Genomic DNA, 10,200 nt, shown 5'->3' on the forward strand with positions numbered 1-10,200 from the left:
CATGGCTTTCCTGTCTGTAAGGCTGCATCCAGAGGGGCAACCTGGGAACGTTGCTGGTATATCCATTTCCCCAGAGCCAGAGAAGGTGCTGTCTCTCCCACTCTTCCACCCCAGCCTTGCTAACACCACACAACCTCCCAATGACACAGCGTGGGACACAGACTCTCCAAGCTAAGGCAATACTCTTTGTTGTGGCCCTCTGGCATTACCTTTTCCCTAATGGCAAGGTGCAGTAGGAGAGCTGCAGCCCTCTGCATGCCTTCTTCTCCCTTCCCAAAAGAACTATGAAGAGAGTTAGAGAATAAAAGTTGTCTGAGGAACACTAATGGCAGACAAAATATATGGACAGTGGAACTCAGATTGCTAGCACTTTACTATATGACTAGCTTTCAGATACTCTGGGATGAAAGAAGGAGTGTAAGTAGCATTGTTAGTAAAAGATGCAGGTGATGTGCTTACCATTCTGAGTCAAAATACCCTGTAAACTGGTAACTTACTGCCTTGTGTGTCTTCATGGCTTAAAAAAAGTTCTGCCTTTTACGTAGGGGACTGGTCAGAGGACTGATTGCCTTTCTTGTAAGTGCAATGGCCTGGGACCCAAAAGATGCTATCTCCTGAAGAAGAAGAGTCTCCAGTAACAAAGTGGATATATACTTCCTTTTTTTGTTTGTTTGTTTGTTTTTTATTCTGCATTGTATGTAAGAGGAAAACTAGCAACAAGACAAAGTAGGTTGACAACGAAGAATATGTTTAACAGAGAACAATGACCTCTTTTCCCTTCTACCTTACCCATGCTGGGCAAGGGATAGAAATATCCTTGGTCTTGGTGGAATTATTCCAGCACCCCATGTTGTAATGGCTTTTCTAGGGACACACGGTCAGACCATGGGATTGATAGATGACCTTTTCCTTCAGGGCTTTCATGTTGTTGTAGGGTAGAAGTATGACCAATGTATAAGAGTTTGGCTGTGGCAACACCTGTTCTGCTCAGGAAAGGACGAGGGTAGGACCCCATGGGAGTCCAGGAGTGCAACATGGCCAGATGGCCAAATCGTCTCCTGCCCCCAGGAACTGTTCAACATCCATCCCTGCAAAAGAGATGGGGTTGGGGTCTGTTTTCTGATGAGTTCCTTTAGCTCCTAGAGGACAGATGAATACATACTGCTCCATTGCAAGACAAAGAAAGGAGTAATAGCAGCAGCCATTCGCTGTGCGTGTGTGCTGAGGACAGGGTTCTCCAGTGCCTCCTTCTCTCCATCTGAAGATGTGGCTTCCCCAGACAGCTGGTGTGTGTGTGCTGCGGCACTGGCAGGCTCCACAGGCTGACGTATGTTTTCATCTCTTCCTGCACAGAATGCCCGCCGTGTTTTCTTCCAAAATACATTCACGTTCCTGGCACTGGAAACCTTTATCTTTATGTGTTGTTTTGAGCACTCCCACTGCTTCCTGACTTAAAGCAGTTATAGCATAGACAGAGATTTACTGACATCAGATAGTGGTTTTCTTAAAGCTGCTTTAAGCCAGATTGTTCTTTTGGTGGACAGGACACAACTGGGCTTCATTTGAATGGAAAATAAAGATCAGTTTCCCCAAAGTCAACATGTTTGGCGCGGGAAACAAATTATGAATGAATATATCTTGAATGCTGAGGGGCTAATGGGAAGGACTGGAGTAATTTTGGTTTGAGCAAATGCTGGTTTTGGTTCCAGAGGGACTGAAATCTGCTTCTAATTCAGATGCAGCCAAAATGTTGTGAAAATGCCTAGTTTCATAGCAGGTGCCAGGGACTTCAAACCAGGACCAGAATCACCCAAAGCAGATGCAGAAAGAGCTCCAAATGGTGCTTTCTCAGTCCATCTGTAATGTCAGAAGCAAGAAGGAGGACAGATGGTACAGAAGAGGTTTCCTTCTGGACCCAGGTCCTACAGCTGCTTCACTCTTCACATGCTCCCAGAGTCAGCGGCTGGCCGCAGCAGAGGACCCCCCACCCAGGCTGCCACCCAGCAGGACTCCTGCAGGCTGGAGAATCCAGCCTCACATTTTTTTGTGATCTGTTGCTGTGTTCACACCTCTCCAGTGCATTTCATTTCAAAACTATGGTCTTCCTCTGTTTCAAATGGAACTTCTGTAGTGAGTCACCTCTAAAATACCCAGTGGTATGTAAACATACCCGAGCTCTCCTGAAAGGAAGAATCCCAGTTTTTAATTCTGCAACAGACACCCTGACAAGATGATGGCCCATCTGTACACCTAAACGTCCAGTCATACTGCTTCACAATGCGCAGGCCAGGGTTTGCCTTTTTACTAATGTAAATGAAGATTATGACACACAGGTACTGAGGGATTTGGGGAGGTATCTCTGATTCAGGAAAAAAAAGGTTGCTTGACTGGCCTCTGGCTTCCTTCTGGGATGCTTCCCCTTTCCCCCAGCCTCATGCTTTGAATAAGCATCCAGAGGCTTGGAAGCTTATCCAGACTTATCCAAATCTCTTTGAAGGGATGGATTAAGGCAGGAACCCTGGGACCCAGGCCAAGAAACCTCAACAGCGCAGCAAGTCAGTGAGAAACCAAGAGTCTGTCCAGGGGAGCTGGCTAAGGAAAAATGAAGAAGTCCATCCCAGGAAGGCGACAGGAAGGGATCGTCTTTCTGGGGAAGGAGGGCTCTGTGGGGAGTTGAGCAAGGGGGATGAAAGAGGGGGGAGGGCACGGGCCAGACTGGGAGGGCTGGGAGAAGGCACACTGTGGTAGGCTCAGGCCAAGCCTGCCTTATGAGTCTGTGACCCTGGCTGCAAAATTTTCTATGAAGAAATTATGATGGGAGGCTTCTGGTACTCTCTGGCACTGGCTGCATCAGCAACACCAGTGGAGCAGTCTGTTATCCCAGCACAGATTACCTTGTGGGAGACAAATAAGGGGAAAAGTGAAGAAATCGTATGAAATAATAAGTGATCCTGAGGAAGAAGACCAGGAGGTTTCTATTCACCTTGTTCCATGGCAAAGGACAAGAGGACATTTAATAAAATATTGAAATACGGCAAAATAAGAACTGATGAAAGGAAATCCCTGTTCATACAGCATTGTCTAACCTGGTATCATTCTTTGGTAGGAGACATCACTTAGTCTACAAGTCTTTAAAGACTGAACAACAAGCGAGATATACAGACAAGTAGCAGGGTTTTATCAGTCCGTGATATTAAAGATCAGTAAAGGTGTTGGGATTGTCTGCTGCTTTCTATAGTTTTGCTGCTTTTTTTTTCTCTGTAGTTCAAAATGTTGCCACTAGAGCAATGTTTACACTGGGAATGGCAGATTGAACAATGCTGAGACATGGCGGGGGGCGTCAGCCATTCAGAAAGGGCAGAGGGGAGGCAGGAGTAGAGGGTCACCTCCACTGTCTTGCGGTCCAGCAGCCCTGTGCCCCTGGTCCTCTCTCCTGCTGTGGGCTGAGAGGGAGCCTCGACCACCCAGAATGACTCCTGGAGCAGGAGTTACCCTTTTCCAGCCACTGAGTGTTGTTGTCGATGTTTGTTTGGCTTTGGTTTTATCTTAGCTGTTCAATTCATCTTTGCTTTTGGTGGTTTATTTTTGCTACCCAAATTAACCAAACAACAGGCAATTCAGCTGCTTTATTGAATAAAATATACACGTCCCGTGTTCTGGGCTTCCAAAAATGGGTGGGAGCAGAAGTAACATCGATTTACAGATTTTTTTTTTAACAATTGATGTTGTGCTGAGGTTGGAGACTGCCTTAAAGCAGAAAAGCTGAAGCAACTTCAGAACAGAGTTGGAGCTCAACAAACATGCCTCCACATAAAAAAAAAAGAGATAAATTGATACACAGGCAAAATGAAGACTCAGCTTTGAATGCAGAGACTATTTTTCATTTTTCACTCCTTTCTTAACTGATATGAAGACTTTTTAAACAGCAAAGGTGCACAACACCCTCCCCCCCCAACCCAGCTGACTCACACTGTAGATTAAATTTCAAATTCATGGGGACAGTGATTATGCCCGAGTGAAGCTTGGGAGTCATGGAGGAAAAAGATATCGCTAAAATCAGTGTTTCAAACCCATAGAGTGTTCTTGAAGCTTGGACAATCCTTCACACTGTTCCCCAGTTCAGATATTTTTTTTCTTTCTTCACTCCCCACATGCAACAAGGAGTAAAAGATGGAGCACAGACCTGAGCCCCTGTCTCAGAGCATGGTGGTGGTGGGTCTTCTCTCAGGTGTGCTTCTTGGGAGGCAAGAAAACCCAGAAACTGTTAACAAAAAGATAATCAGGCAACAGCTTGCACCCAGCTCAAAGACCCAGCTGATTTGTAGTAGGCAGAGAGGAGTCCATCATGTGGTGGTACAAGCGTTTACTGCACCTACCAAATATCAAGAACAGCAGCACAACAGTAATATGGGGGGAGGGAGGGTGGTAAGAGGGGAAATGACAAGTTACTTTCAAATATGAAGGAAAAAAACATTCAAAATGTTTGTCTTAGAACTATTTTTCTGGTTAATGTTTAACCTTTCACTTTTCCAAAGCAATGTTCTTGTTATCAGCTCCATTGCTGAAGGTCACATATAGAATAAAAGTCATATCTTTAACGTGAATAAATAACACAAGCAGAAATTAATTGAGTGCAAATGACTCATACGACATTTAAGGTTTTCTTTACCTACCAATGTAAGCAAATGGTGTAAGCATGTCCTTTTTGTCCCATGAGCTGAAAAGAAAGCAAGTGAGCCAGAAATGACCTATTGTGCCGCAAATGCACTCGAGCTCCATTAGAAAGGCTCTAGTCCTCAAATCTAGCTATTCTAGGAAGCAAACAACTGTAGAATAAGGGGGTATCTGCACCCTGGCAGGGGACACTCTCAGGGGTTGGGGAAGGCTCCCTGCTAACAAGAAGGACTGGGAAAGACTTTGAGTTGCACTGCACCGTATTGAATGACAGCCATGATTTTGACTGATGTTAGGAGCTCTCTGATAAGAACCCAGGGGATAAAAACAAATGCTTTTGAGGAATTTGTGACCAATAAATCAATCATTTCATTAAAGCAAACAAATGCAATGCATATGGTTTACTTCCTGTGTTTGGGGGTCTCAACAGCTTTAGATACATGGGCGTTCATCCACTAAGGACATTTGTTCATGTGAAGGGAAAGTTAACTGGAATCAGCAAAGACTGCCATTCAGATTTTCTTTATGGCAGATTCCTAACTGTGTTTATTTATGATTTAAAGTAGCTGCACTATTGCATAAGGGAGAAAGAGGTATAGAAAAGCAGCAAATTCTGCTACATAAGGATTTGCAACAAAGACACCTGGCTCATTGATGTGGTTCATAAATACACATTTGTATCGCACAGTCTAAAAATATCAAATATTGCGCAACATTTCTTTCATTGCAAAGATACTAATTTTTCATCCAAGATCCAGACACTAGGAAGAAAAGGCCCTGCTTTATAATGCCAAAGGTGTAATTCTCCTGTTTGTATCAATTATTTGTACATTCCAGGGGACAAAAATTGAGCAAGTCTTCTGTTGCTGAGCAGACAGTTGTTTTCTGTAGAAGGCATAGTAGCAGTGACTGCTTGTTTTGCAGATTTAAATCTGAACCATTTCTAAGATTACTGCTGAGAAAATTTTTAAGACAATTGTCAATAATTAGATAGGATTTATTTATCCAGGTCCTTTGGTGCTCTTTATTGTGCCCTACTCAGCTGATAAAACCAGGCAGTTTTGAGGAAAAAAGAAAGCAGAAAGCAGTATTGTCCAAACAATCTGCTTTCTAGATAGTTTATAAACTACTGCCTTCATGATTAAGTTTTGATGGTCTTACCCTCTGCTTTTTACTTATGGTGGCTTGCAGGGGATCTATGGCTGATACAGCTTTCACCTGAATTGGATGAAAAACCTTGTGTGTTGGGGGTCCCAGCTCATAGACAGCCATCAGAAGGAAATGTCAGTGGAGAGAAGGTAGGTCATTCTGGGCACTGCTCTCATTTTAGGGCCCGCTGTTTTAGCACCTGGGAAATAGAAGCGTAAGTCGCTTTGCTGCTGGGGCGAAGACTGCTCTCACCGCATATTGCAGTTATGGCCCAGTCTGCACACCTCTCAAAGGGTACAAGCGGCTGAGCTTTGAGAGTTTCTAAAGGCCTGTCTAAGGGGCTTGGAAATAAAGTGTCAGAGCATTCAAATGGCCCACGTGCATCTTAACAGCAATTATAATTTTTCTAAAGGAGTCTCATTTGCTTGACCTTTCGCTCTGTGGGCTGCAAAGTTAAGTCAAATTAAAATCTAGCTTTGATGTTGAAGAGTCACGGTATACTCCTGAAAATGAAAGCAGCTGTCACAAACAGCTTTTTTTTTTTTGGGGGGGGGGGGGGGAAATAAACACTGGCAAATAGACAAATTAGTTGCTCCATTTCTCCTAATCTGGGTCGTTTAATTTTTAAGCTGGTAATAGCAGTACTGGTGCAAAGTCTCAGAAATATAAACTCCAAAGAAACAAGAGCTCTTTCTTCAATGATAGCTCTCACCATGTCACAGCCAACATTTGGAACCCTGCAACAAGCTTGTAGGTTGGAGGAGTGGAGGCATGGGCTTCTTTGCATTTCTGAGACCACTACCAAGCCTGTGATGATGCATACCATAGAGAGCCACCCTCACCAGCATAGCAGTATTTCTCTTTCTGAATAGGATATTCAGTATCTTTTTGCCTAACCCAGCTCTCAGACAAGTTTTATTTCCTCCCTCTTCCAAGAAGTTTGACTCTATTTTCTAGACCAGGATCTAGAAACACAACTTCTTCTGGCATAGCCTCTGATTTCTGAAGAGAAAGGGGCTGTTCAGAGCTGATGCTGTGGTCCAAGTCAGTGTCTATCACATTTCCCTGCTCTATTTTCACTTTTCTCATGTAACATCACATCATCTCACTTAATACATTTGTTTCTGATTACAGGCTGTGTATAATGGCCCAGCACAATGCCTTACAGTATGCTATGGCTTCATGCCATGGGAAAACATATTCATAATTTTTATGACCCCAGTGCAGCAATGATGCATTTTTTAAAAAACAGAAGAACATAAAAAGGAATTATTTTGTAGTAGAATTAAGCATCATTACTCACAGCAGACATACACATTGGAACTCATTAAGCCTTTGCTTTGTTATTCTTGGTATTTCAGAACATGTACTGTAAGTGTCTTTTGGTTCTTTCCAATTCTGCTATATAAAATCACTTAAAATTAGGCAGGACTAGGCCATAAAGCTCTTGATCTCAGATGTTGGGGCCAGATTTTTCCCTCCCTGTCAATCTGGAGTGAATCAGCAAGGAAGGGATTTTATTTTTGTTTTCAGCTTTAGGTGGTCCAAAAAAATGCTGAAGGAATGATAAGAAAGGTGGCAGGGAACAGCAGAATGGGTGGGTTACAGCAAATGAGTACACTCAGCCTACAGTTCCCTTTCGCAATTTCATACTATTAGAAAAAATAAAAATTAAAACTGAGAAGAGTTTGGGTGGACAGATGGATGGGGTGGGGAAGAAAATGTCAAAGCAAGCCCCTGGCTATTTCTCATTTCAGTTCACTCAGTGGCAATGTGTCAAAAACAGGGAGAAGAAAAGGGAACATTGAAATTTGAGGGAGGGGGAGGATGTGTGTGAAAAACTCCATAAAATGTGGTTCCATTTTAAACTCTTCTGTGCAGAAACAACTGCAACATTTTCATGGGTTCTTCCCCTTATTTTTTAATCCTTTCTGTAGGACAGTGCTCTCAGAGGAAACAGGCTGAGACCAAAACAGGGCAAACACCTCTCAGAGTTATGCTACCCAAGGTCTAACTCCAGAAAACCTGCTGGCAATGAGACAGGGGCATCAACCTCAGCCTTGGTGCAACTCAGCTGACATCACCGGGGCTGTGCTATGGCAGAAGTTATTCCCCCGAGAGGAAGTTCTCTATTTTAAGATTAAAAGGATGCAGAAGCAAAACGGAAAGCAGAATCCACTGAATGGCTCCATTCACGAGGATGGAAAGTTTTGGTAGGGTGGACTGAACCCTGAACTGTCACTGCTGCTTTTTTCTCCTTGTCCTCTGTCTTGGAGAGGTTTTGGAAGAAGAGGTCATTCCACACACACAACTAATTCCCCACTCAACATACCAGTGGTATTACCCGCCTCTGGCCTCCCACATGCTGTCATACCCTTATCAGGACACTCACACACATGCTAGCGCCAGGACCCTTTGGTAGCTTCATAAAAAAGCAAAGCCAGTCTTATGAGTCAGGACCTGGTAACGCTAAGTGCTGGAGAAAATGTGCACAGACAGATAAGCGCAAGGCTAAGGATAGTGCCTGCCTTCTGGGACTGCCTCTGCTTTAATGTCATCCAGAAGACAAGCTGAGAACATGAAGATCTCTGTGGACTACTTTTACTGGGCTGGAAGTCTCTAGGGCTTTATAGGATGACTGGGATGGAAGCTTTGAACCCAATCTGTCCAGCATATCTCCCACATATTTCTTAAAACACCTCCATGTTAAGAGTTTCAAATCTCTTTGCATATGAGTTGACTTTTGGTTGCCCAAAAAGCTATTCAGTGAAAGCCACGTTTCCTGTGTTGTAAGGGGAAATCAAATGTGCTCAACCACATTTTTGCTCCATCAGCCTTCTCTTGAGTTTCACCTTACCATTTCCACTGCTTCATACATATGACTCAGATGTTCAAGCACTCAACTTTTTCACGTATCCCAGACCCAATCTGCTCTGTGTGTAGGTGTTTTCAGGTAAAAACTGCAAATGCAAATTTTAAAGCCAACTGGAAATTTAGCCTAGGAAAAGGGATTCCATCCTAACCGAGCTGGCTTAACCAGGATAAGAAGGAATGTTTCTTCTGCATTCTGTCTGACAGAACAGTTTTTCCTGAGAATGGAAGTCCTCTACAGAGGTTCACACAGTAAATGTAGTTCAGGCAGACAAATAATATTCTGATACAATCATTGCCTCTTGTGGGCTAAAAAATGAAAATACTGGATAAGATCCCACCTTCTGGCTTTGTGCTTGTCAAGAATAGCATCTATTAGTCTTTAAAAGAAATAATAATAATACATAGTAGCCAAGCAGAGCTATGTGAACTGGCATCTAATCAATGTTTCATGGAGAGTTTTTTTTCCACTTCATTTTTTTTTTAAATTCTCAGAACTGTCATTAGCAAACAAGATTTTACTGTTCCAAGCTTTCCTTGCCTTCTCATGCAGGGATGCTCCAGTCCTCTGGATGGATTTGCTTTCTTCCTTTTAGGATGACGATCTGCATCCTACCGAAGACAGATTCCCAGAGCGGCAGCATGCAAGAACTGGGAAGCCTTCTTCCCACCCCTAGAAATCTGGGACAGTCAGAGGTCCTCTGATTTTTTTATCTTTAAGATAATCTCTGTGCATCCTCGAACTGCTCTTACAAATGTGAGACCAACTCCATCTTTAGCAGCACCAACAGATACTACACCTCCATTGCCTTACAGCCTGTGCAGTCATTTTACAACACTGTCAGGTGTTTTACAACTATTTTTCCCTGTTTGCAGCAGTGTAAACTACCACATGAAGTGATGAGCAATCTCTGACTTCTGTGATTTTCAGTAATGGCATGAAGACTTTTAGACTATTCCCAAACTTTATGATTTGAGTCTTGGAAAATCATGTCCCCAGGTTCATTTATTTTAAGCCCAAATTTTGGGTATGAGGCACTCCTGCATGGCACACCTAGAACGGTGTTTAATTAATTTGCCTTTTTCATTTAACTAGTGTAACATGACAGCAAAGATTCTGATGGATTGTTGCAGGGAGACACCAGCCATATACACAGCACTGCTGTCATGGGCTGGCCCTAATAATTCCCTGGTCAACTATACTGTACTGTGGGAGCAGGTATGGCTGGTACCTGACTCTGCTCTCTGGGTCCCCTGGCATTTCTTATGCAGCAACAGAAGGTTTGCTACGAGTGCTGCGTCTCGCACCAGGGCTGGACCAATATCCTTCCAAACCAACATACCTGCAGCCGAACCTGAAGTCCTACTGTAACTTGGAAAGAACCTTAGGGCTGGAGTTGTATTATCATGTGTGAACTGGCAGTGTCACTGTCTATGCATAATTCCTAAAAGAAGCAGAAATCAGTTGTTTCCTGGGTAAGAGCCAGGTTTCTAACTGTTTTTGTT

The sequence above is a fragment of the Phalacrocorax carbo genome, chromosome 2, assembly GCF_963921805.1.
Source record: "Phalacrocorax carbo chromosome 2, bPhaCar2.1, whole genome shotgun sequence".
Classification (NCBI taxonomy): domain Eukaryota; kingdom Metazoa; phylum Chordata; class Aves; order Suliformes; family Phalacrocoracidae; genus Phalacrocorax; species Phalacrocorax carbo.